We start from the raw sequence: 9,247 nt of genomic DNA, 5'->3' as shown, positions 1-9,247 counted from the left end.
GCCGGGTGGGCTGTCATCTATGGGGTCACACAGAGTCGGACATGACTGAAGCAACTTAGCAGCAGCAGCAGCAGCAGCAGTAGCAGCAGCAGGGTTCCCTGGAGCTAGTGCTGGCTCACTGATGGGTGGAGTCAAGGTCCACCAACTGTCAGATGAACAGGTAAAGACAGATCCTGGGGTGCGTGCCTGACTGTTTGCAGGCAAAGCTTGTTTCTAGAGTCTGATTGCAGGGCCCAGGGATCCCAGGGCTTGTTTTAAATCATTGATGGAGGGGGGGAGTTCTTGATACAGTTGAGTTTGTGGTCAATATGCCCCAAAGTTTGCACTGTCTTGCTAATAGGAAAGGCCAGGGCCCAGCTTGTCCTAGGGTATGGTCTGACTTTTTGTTGGCAGTCTCATTCTGTAGGCTGTAGGATCATAGTTTTCTTGCTTCTGGTGTCTATGCTCTGGTAGGTGAGGCTGGTCTAGAGGCCTGTGCAGGCCTTCTGGCTAGAAGGGCTGGCGCCTGCCTACTGATGGGTAGAGCCAGGTCTCAACCCCTCTGGTGGGCAGGACCATGTCTAGGCAACTCTGGGCTCAAGAAATCTTTAGGCAGACTGCTGATGGGTGGGATTGTATCTTAACTCAGTTGTTTGGTCTGAGGAATGGGTGTGTCCAATCTTGGCTCTAATAATGCAACATGGCAGCTGCCAGGAATATTCATGGAACTAAATGTTCACACACATATCTACCACCAGTGTCTATGTTCCCAGTGTGAGCATCAGCCACCCCAATGTCTCCAGCAGACTCTCTAGGACCAGCAGGTAGGTTTGGCCCAGGCTCCTATCAAATTACTGCTCTTGCCCTGGTGTACATGAGATTTTATGTGCACCCTTTAAAGATGAAGTCTCTATTCCTCCCAGTCCTGAGGGCTCCTGCAATTAAGCCTATTGACCTTTAACTTGAAATGCTCTGGGTGCTCATCCTCCCTGTGCCATACGCCTGGGCTGGGGAGACTGGTGTGGAGTCAGAACTGCCACTCCTGTGGGACAACCTCTGCTCTAATTATTCTCCAGTTTGTGGGTTGCCCACCTGGAGGTTATGAGGTTTGATTATATCCCATCTCTGACCCTCGTACCCATCTTGCTGTGGTTCCTTCTCCCAGTCTTTTTCACAGAGGGTGGTTCTGCACATAGTTGTGATTCTTGGTATGCTTGTGAGAGGAAGTGAGCTCAGGTTCTTAATACTCTGCCTTCTTGGTCGCTCCTTCCCTATGCCCATCCTTTCCAGTTTTTACTCTTAAAGTCTTCCTTCACTCCTGTCTTTGTGGAGGTCTCTCCTCCAGTGCTTTGCCTGAGTAAACTTTTCACTAGTTTCTGGTTTTCCTAAGTGGACTTTTCTTTCTTTGTGCTTCATATTTTTTCAGATTTTGAATATTTTTCAGATTTTGAGCTGAAGGAGATGAGGGGAATATATGCTAACAAGAAAATCAATATTGTCTCTTGAAAGGACGGAGAGGGGGGAACCCAGAAATGTAATTTTCTTTTCTAAACCTTCACTAGATGAAAGAAAATTAGTAACGCTTGGTTTACTTATATTAACTTTTTATCCAAAAACCCAAGAGTCCAGTATAAGTGGTGATCTTAGATCAAAAACGTATATCTTACATTAGTGTCTCTGCCTCCCCATACTGTGATTTCTTTCAAGTTGCAGCTGTCTTGTATTTGCTCTTGCATATATTTCTTAATGCTAAGTGAAATCAGATGTGGAAATAATATCACGTCATTGCAAAAAAGATCTCAAAATTTCACAAGTCTTTAAAATTTATAGACCCTACTTTGGTTTCCCAAAGTCTAACACAAAGCAAAGAAATTTACTGTACTATACATTTTTACTTTATTCACTCTGATATGTATATTGTGTGTATATATTATATATTAATATAAGTAATTCCAACAGCAATCAGAATTAAAATCACTATTTATAAATTCTTCAGAGAAGATTTTAAATAGATTTTTTTGTTTGTTATATTGACTTCAGTGTAAACCAAGGTTGTAGAAAGATGTGTTCTAAAGGCAATATTCTTTTAAATATATATTTTAGTGAACTTGAGCAGGAAGGAGCAAAGCCTCCATTTGTTAACAAAGTTGTTAGTATTTTCTGCTTTTTTACATTGGTTTTCCATCTCTCTTACCTCTGCTATCTTACCTCCAAAGGCATATGTGTTGGGGACCCATGAATTATCAATGTGTATATTATAATAACATAGAATTCACCATGACTAAATTAGTGCCAGATTCAGAAAGAGAGCAAAAACATGTAATCTTTGTGTGATCTTTAATTTAAAAAGAAATTCATGGATTTCAAAGAAATAGCCTGTGTTAGTATTTTTGACTTATGTCCAAGCTGAGGTGATATTTTTAGGAAAGTTGGAGAGATGGCTTGGAGACAGTGGTTCTCAGACTTGAGCAGCTGTACATTAGATTCACCTGGAAATCTTGTCAAAACACTGATTGCTGGGCCTACCCTCAAAGTTTCTGATTCAGTAGCCCTGGAGTCCAACCAAGTATTTTCTAACAGGTTTCCAAATGATGATGATACTACTTGTTAAGGGACAAAATTTTGAAAACTACTAGAATAAGAAATACCCAGAGACTTGGTATAGTTTTATTGTTTTTGTTTTTTGGGTTTTTTTTTTTTTTTTGGTAGAATTGTATCTGAATTTTTTTTTTTTTAACTGGAAGATAATTGCTTTACAATTCTGTAAATCAATACAACAACATGAGTCAGTCATATTTCTGTTTATATGTATCCCCTCCCTCTTGAGCCTCCTTCCACCTTATTCCACCACTCTAGGTTGTCACAGAGTGCCAGGTTGGGCTCCCAGTGATATACAGCAGCTTCCCACTAGTTACCTATCTTACACATGATAGTGTATATATATATATATATATATATATATATATATATATATATATATATATATATATATGTCAATGCTACTCTCTCAATTTATTCTACCCTCTCCTTCCCCTATTGTGTCCATGAGTTTGTTCTCTACATCTGCATCTCTATCCCTACCCTTCAAATATGCTCATCAGTACCATTTTTCTAGATTCTATGTATATGCATTAATATATGATATTTGTTTTTCCCTTTCTGACTTACTTCACTCTATGACAGGCTCTAACTAGGTTCATCCACCTCAGTTGAACTGACTCAAATCCATTCCTTTTTATATCGGAGTAATAGTCCATTGTGTATATGTACCACAACTTCTGTATCATTCATCTGTCAATGGGCATCTAGATTGCTTCCATGTCCTAGCTATTGTAAATAGTGCTGCAATGAACATTGGGGTACATGATTCTTTCTGAATTGTGGTTTTCTCAGGGTATATGCCCAGTAGTGGGATTGCTGGGTCATATGGTAGTTTTACTGTTCGTTTGTTAAGGAATCTGTGTGTGTGTGTGTGTGTGTGTCTGTGTGTGTGTATGCATGCTCAGTCATATCCAACTCTTTGTGACTCCATAGACTGTAGCCCATCAGGCTCCTCTGTTCATGGAATTTTCCAGGCAAGAATACTGGAGCTAGTTGCTGTTTCCTTTCCCAGGGGACCTTCCCAACCCAGAGATCAAACCCACATCACTTGCATCTCCTGCATTGACAGATGGATTCTTTCCATACTCTTCTCTATAGTGGCTTTATCAGTTTACATACCCACCAACAGTGCAGTAGGGTTCTCTATAACCCACATCCTCTCCAGGATTTATTGTTTGCAGTTTTTTATTGATAGCCATTCTGATTGGTGTGAGGTGATATCTCACTGTATTTTTGAGTTGCATTTCTCTAATAATGAGCAGTGTTGAGCATCTTTGTATGTGTTTATTGATCATCTGTAAATCTTCTTTGGAGAAATGTTTGTTTAGGTCTTCTGCCCATTATTTGATTGGATTGTTTTTCTGATATTGAGCTGTATGAGCTGCTTATATATTTGGGAGATTAATCCTTTGTCAGTTGCTTCACTTGCAATTATTTTCTCCCATTCTGATGGTTGTCTTTTAATCTTGTTTATTGTTTCCTTTGCTGTACAAAACTTTTAAGTTTAATTAAGTCCCACTTTTTTATGTTTCTTTTATTGCCATTACTTTAGGAGGTAAATCAGGCTTCCCTGATAGCTAGTTGGTAAAGAATCCACCTGCAACGCAGGAGACCCTGGTTTGATTCCTGGGTGGGAAAGACCCACTGGAGAAGGGATAGGCTACCCACTCCAGTATTCTTGGGCTTTCCTTGTGGCTTAGCTCATAAAGAAACCGCCTGCAATGCAGGAGACCTGGGTTCGATCCCTGAGTTGGGAAGATCCCCTGGAGAAGGGAAAGGCTACCCACTCCAGTATTCTGGCCTGGAGAATTCCATGGACTGTATAGTCCATGGGTCACAAAAAGTCAGACATGACTGAGCGACTTTCACTTTAGGAGGTAGGCCAAAGAAGATCTTGCTGTGATTTATGTCAGAGTGTACTGCTTATATTTTCCTCTAAGAGTTTTACAGTTTCTAGCCTTACATTTAAGTCTCTAATCTACTTTGAGTTTACTTTTGTATATGGCATTCATAAATGTTCTAATTTCATTCTTTTATGTGTAGCTGTCCAGTTTTCCCAGCACCATATTGAAGAGACTGTATCTTTTCTCCATGGTATATTATTGCCTCCTTTGTCAAAGATAAGGTGTCCATAGATGCATAAGTTTATCTCTGGGCTTTCTATCTTGCTTCATTGGTCTATATTTCTGTTTTTTGTGCCACTATCATACTGTCATGATGACTGTAGCTTTGAGTCAGGAAGGTTGATTCCTCCAGCTGTGTTTTTCTTTCTCAAGATTGCTTTGGCTCTTCAGGCTCTTCTGTGTTTCCATACAAATTGTGAAATTTTTTGTTGTAGTTCTGTGAAAAATATCATTGGTAGTTTCATAGGGATTGCATTGAATCTGTACATTGCTTTGGATAGTATATTCATATTTACAATATTGATTCTTCCAATCCAAGAACCTGGAATATCTTTCCATGTGTTGTCTGATTTCTTTCATCAGTGTCTTATAGTTCCTGGCATACAGGTCTTTTGTCTCTTTCAGTTCAGTTCACTTCAGTCGCTCAGTTGTGTCCGACTCTTTGTGACGCAATGAATCACAGCATGCCAGGCCTCCTTGTCCATCACCAAATCCTGGAGTTCACTCAGACTCACGTCCATCGAGTCACTGATGCCATCCAGCCATCTCATCCTCAGTCGTCCCCTTCTCCTCCTGCCCCCAATCCCTCCCAGCATCAGAGTCTTTTCCAGTGAGTCAACTCTTCGCATGAGGTGGACAAAGTACTGGAACTTCAGCTTCAGCATCATTCCTTCCAAAGAAATCCCAGGGCTGATCTCCTTCAGAATGGACTGGTTGGATCTCCTTGCAGTCCAAGGGACTCTCAAGAGTCTTCTCCAATACCACAGTTCAAAAGCAACAATTCTTCGGTGCTCAGCCTTCTTCACAGTCCAACTCTCACATCCATACATGACCACAGGAAAAACCATAGCCTTGACTAGACGGACCTTAGTCGGCAAAGTAATGTCTCTGCTTTTGAATATACTATCTAGGTTGGTCATAACTTTTCTTCCAAGGAGCTAGCGTCTTCTAATTTCATGGCTGCAGTCACCATCTGCAGTGATTTTGGAGCCCAAACAATAAAGTCTGACACTGTTTCCACTGTTTCCCCATCTATTTCCCATGAAGTGATGGGACCAGATGCCATGATCTTCGTTTTCTGAATGTTGAGCTTTAAGTCAACTTTTTCACTCTCCACTTTCACTTTCATCAAGAGACTTTTTAGTTCCTCTTCACTTTCTGCCATAAGGGTGGTGTTATCTGCATATCTGAGGTTATTGATATTTCTCCCAGCAATCTTGATTCCCGCTTGTGTTTCATCCAGTCCAGTGTTTCTCATGATGTACTCTGCATATAAGTTAAATAAGCAGGGTGACAATATACAGCCTTGACATATTCCTTTTTCTATTTGAAGCCGGTCTGTTGTTCCATGTCCAGTTCTAACTGTTGCTTCCTGACCTGCATGCAGATTTCTCAAGAGTCAGGTCAGGTGGTCTGGTATTCCCATCTCTTTCAGAATTTTCCAGTTTATTGTGATCCACACAGTCAAAGGCTTTGGCATAGTCAATAAAGCAGAAATAGATGTTTTTCTGGAACTCTCTTGCTTTTTTGATGATCCAGCAGATGTTGGCCATTTGATCTCTGGTTCCTCTGCCTTTTCTAAAACCAGCTTGAACATCAGGGAGTTCATGGTTCACGTATTGCTGAAGCCTTTATTCCTAGGTATTTTAATCTTTTTGTGGCAATGGTGAATGGGATTGTTTCCTTAATTTCTCTGATTTTTTCATTGTTAGTGTGTAAGAATGCAAGGGATTTCTGTGTATTAATTTTATGTCCTGTGACTTTACAATATTCATTGATCAGTTCTATTAATTTCCTGATGGAATCTGTAGGATTTTCTATGTACAGTATTGTGTCACCTGCAAACAGTGAGAGTCTTACTTCTTTTCCAATCTGGATTCCTTTTATTCTTTTCCTCTTCTCTGATTTCATGGCTCAGACTTCCAAAACTATATTGAATAGCAGTGGCAAGAGTGGGCACCCTTGTTTTGTTCCTGATCTTAGAGGAAATGCTTTCAGTTTTTCACCATTGAGAATAATGTTTGATTTAGGTTTGTCATATATAGTCTTTATGATGTTGAGGTAGGTTCCTGCTATGCCTATTTACTGGAGAGTTTTTATCATGAATGAATGTTGAATTTTGTCAGAAGCTTTCTCTGTGTCTGTTGAGATGATCCTATGCTTATCTTTCAGTTTGTTAATATGATGTATCACATTGATTTGTGAATATTGAGGAATCCTTGCATCCCTTGGATAAACCCCATTTGATGATGGTGTATGATCCTTTTAGTGTTTTGTTGGATTCTGTTTGCTAAAATTTTGTTGAGGATTTTTATATTTATATTGATCAGTGATATTGGCCTGTAATTTTCTTTATTTGTGGCATCTTTGTCTGGTTTTGGTATCAGGGTGATGATGGCCTTGTAGAATGAGTTTGGGAGGTTTTCTTCCTCTGCAATTTTCTGGAAGAGTTTGAGCAGGATAGATGTTAGCTCTTTTCTAAACGTTTGGTAGAATTCACCCATGAAGCCTTTTGGCTCTGGGCTTTGTTTTTTTGGAAGATATTTGATCAGTTTTGATTCCAGTGCTTGCGATTTGTTTCCTCATATTTTCTATTTCTTCCTGGTTCAGCCTTGGAAGGTTATACTTTTATAAAAATTTGTCCATTTCTTCCAGGTTGTCCACTTTATTAGCATATAGTTGCTCATAGTAGCGTCTTACGATCCTTTGTATTTCTGCATTGTCTGTTGTAACTTCTTTTTTTATTTCTAATTATAGATGTAGTTTTAAATTGAAGGAAATTTCTTCGTCAGATTTCTGTTTCAGGACACACACACACACAGCCACACAGACTTTATTTTCTTTACTAAATGATGCAAATTCCACTAGACAGAGCCTAGTGGGAATAACAGTGATAGTAGTGAGTTACTGAAAAGCAGTATATAAGATTTAGAGGGGAATGTATAGGGATGGGTTAAAAAGGTGGCTTGAGGGATAAGTTTTATAATACAGAGTACACTGACTTGCAGGCTTCCAGGGTGGCTCAGTGGTAAAGAATCCGCCTGCCAATTCAGGAGACACAGGAGACATGTGTTTGATCCCTGGGTCGGGATGATCCCCTAGAGAAGAAAATGGAAACCCATTCCAGTAGTCTTGCTGAGAGAATCCAATGGACAGAGGATCCTGGTGGGCTGTAGTCCATGAGGTTGCAAAGAGATAGACAAAACTGAACATACATGCACACTGACTTGACATAAACCAATCCCTACCTAGACAACAAACAATAAAACTTTGTATACTTATATGCAAAGATGATTCATACTACCCAGATCTCTGGTCTGGTTATAAAACACATCTTTATCAGCTTGCTTGGGGAAAAAAAAAACATAGCTGTTACACTCTTTTATCACAGTATAGGCCAGACATGAAAAAAGAAACAATAAGTTGAGTGTTTTTGTCAGAGATCAGTCCAATTAATTACAATATGATTGACAATTACTGAGCCTTTAGGTTCCCATCATTCTTCAAGTTCTTCTACAAGCGATCACTAGTTCATATACCATCTATCCCAAGGGCATGCATGCATGCTATGTTGCTTCAGTCGTGTCCGACTCTTTGTGACCCTATGGACTGTAGCCTGCCAGACTCCTTTGTGCATGGGATTCTCCAGGCGAGAATACTGGAGTGGGTTGCCATGCCCTTCTCCAGGGGATCTTCCTGACCCAGGGAATGAACCCGTATCTCTTACGCCTCTAGCATTGGCCCATGTGTTCTTTACCACTAGTGTCACCTGGGAAGCCCCAAGGGCAGAGGAATTCTATTTTTTCCAAAGCTGGGTATTGAGTCAAGTTACTGTTTCCTAGACTAAGATGATTAATCAGAAGACACTAATGTTTTCACTACCTGGGCTATGACCTTCCCCTAAAAGACAAAATTCCAGTGATAATTGTTGAGCAAAATTATCTCAAGCAGTGAGTTTCAAATGCTTCTCAGTAGCTAAATTTCTTACTTTTACAGCATTGAAAACTCAGATATGGTTTGAAAATGTAACATGGAGCTTTGCCCTCCACTTGACCTTGGATTTGCTTTTCTCCAGGTGATGCATCACAAAACCTTGCTGTCTGCTTTGACTCCATTCTGTTCCTATGACCTGACATGTTTACATATCATGCCCCTTTTCTTCTCAAAAGTTTTCTTGTCACTAACTGTGGCCATAAAATTACAAAGATTGATGAGTTGTTGCTGTTGCTGCTGTTATTGTTTTAAAACCTCTTTGGATTCCTGGATTACAGTCACCACTAAAATGTCCACTGCTTTATTTTTTAACTTTTATCTAAAGTGAATTTTATGTAGATATAGTTTTTATAAAGTCTCCTAAAGGATTGTTTTTACATCATATATAAGTCCCAAGACTGTGAAGCAAAGTCCCTAAAGTTCAAAGTTTTTAAATCATCACTTTCTAGAGACATTTACCAGGCAGTCCCCAGGGAGACTTTCAGAGCTCCCACATCACTCTCACTTTAAGCTGTTTTCAGTGGATACACAGTGAAGGATGGAAGGAAAGT

Source organism: Ovis canadensis, chromosome 1 (assembly GCF_042477335.2).
Source record: "Ovis canadensis isolate MfBH-ARS-UI-01 breed Bighorn chromosome 1, ARS-UI_OviCan_v2, whole genome shotgun sequence".
Taxonomy (NCBI): domain Eukaryota; kingdom Metazoa; phylum Chordata; class Mammalia; order Artiodactyla; family Bovidae; genus Ovis; species Ovis canadensis.
This window is presented reverse-complemented; position numbering follows the sequence as displayed.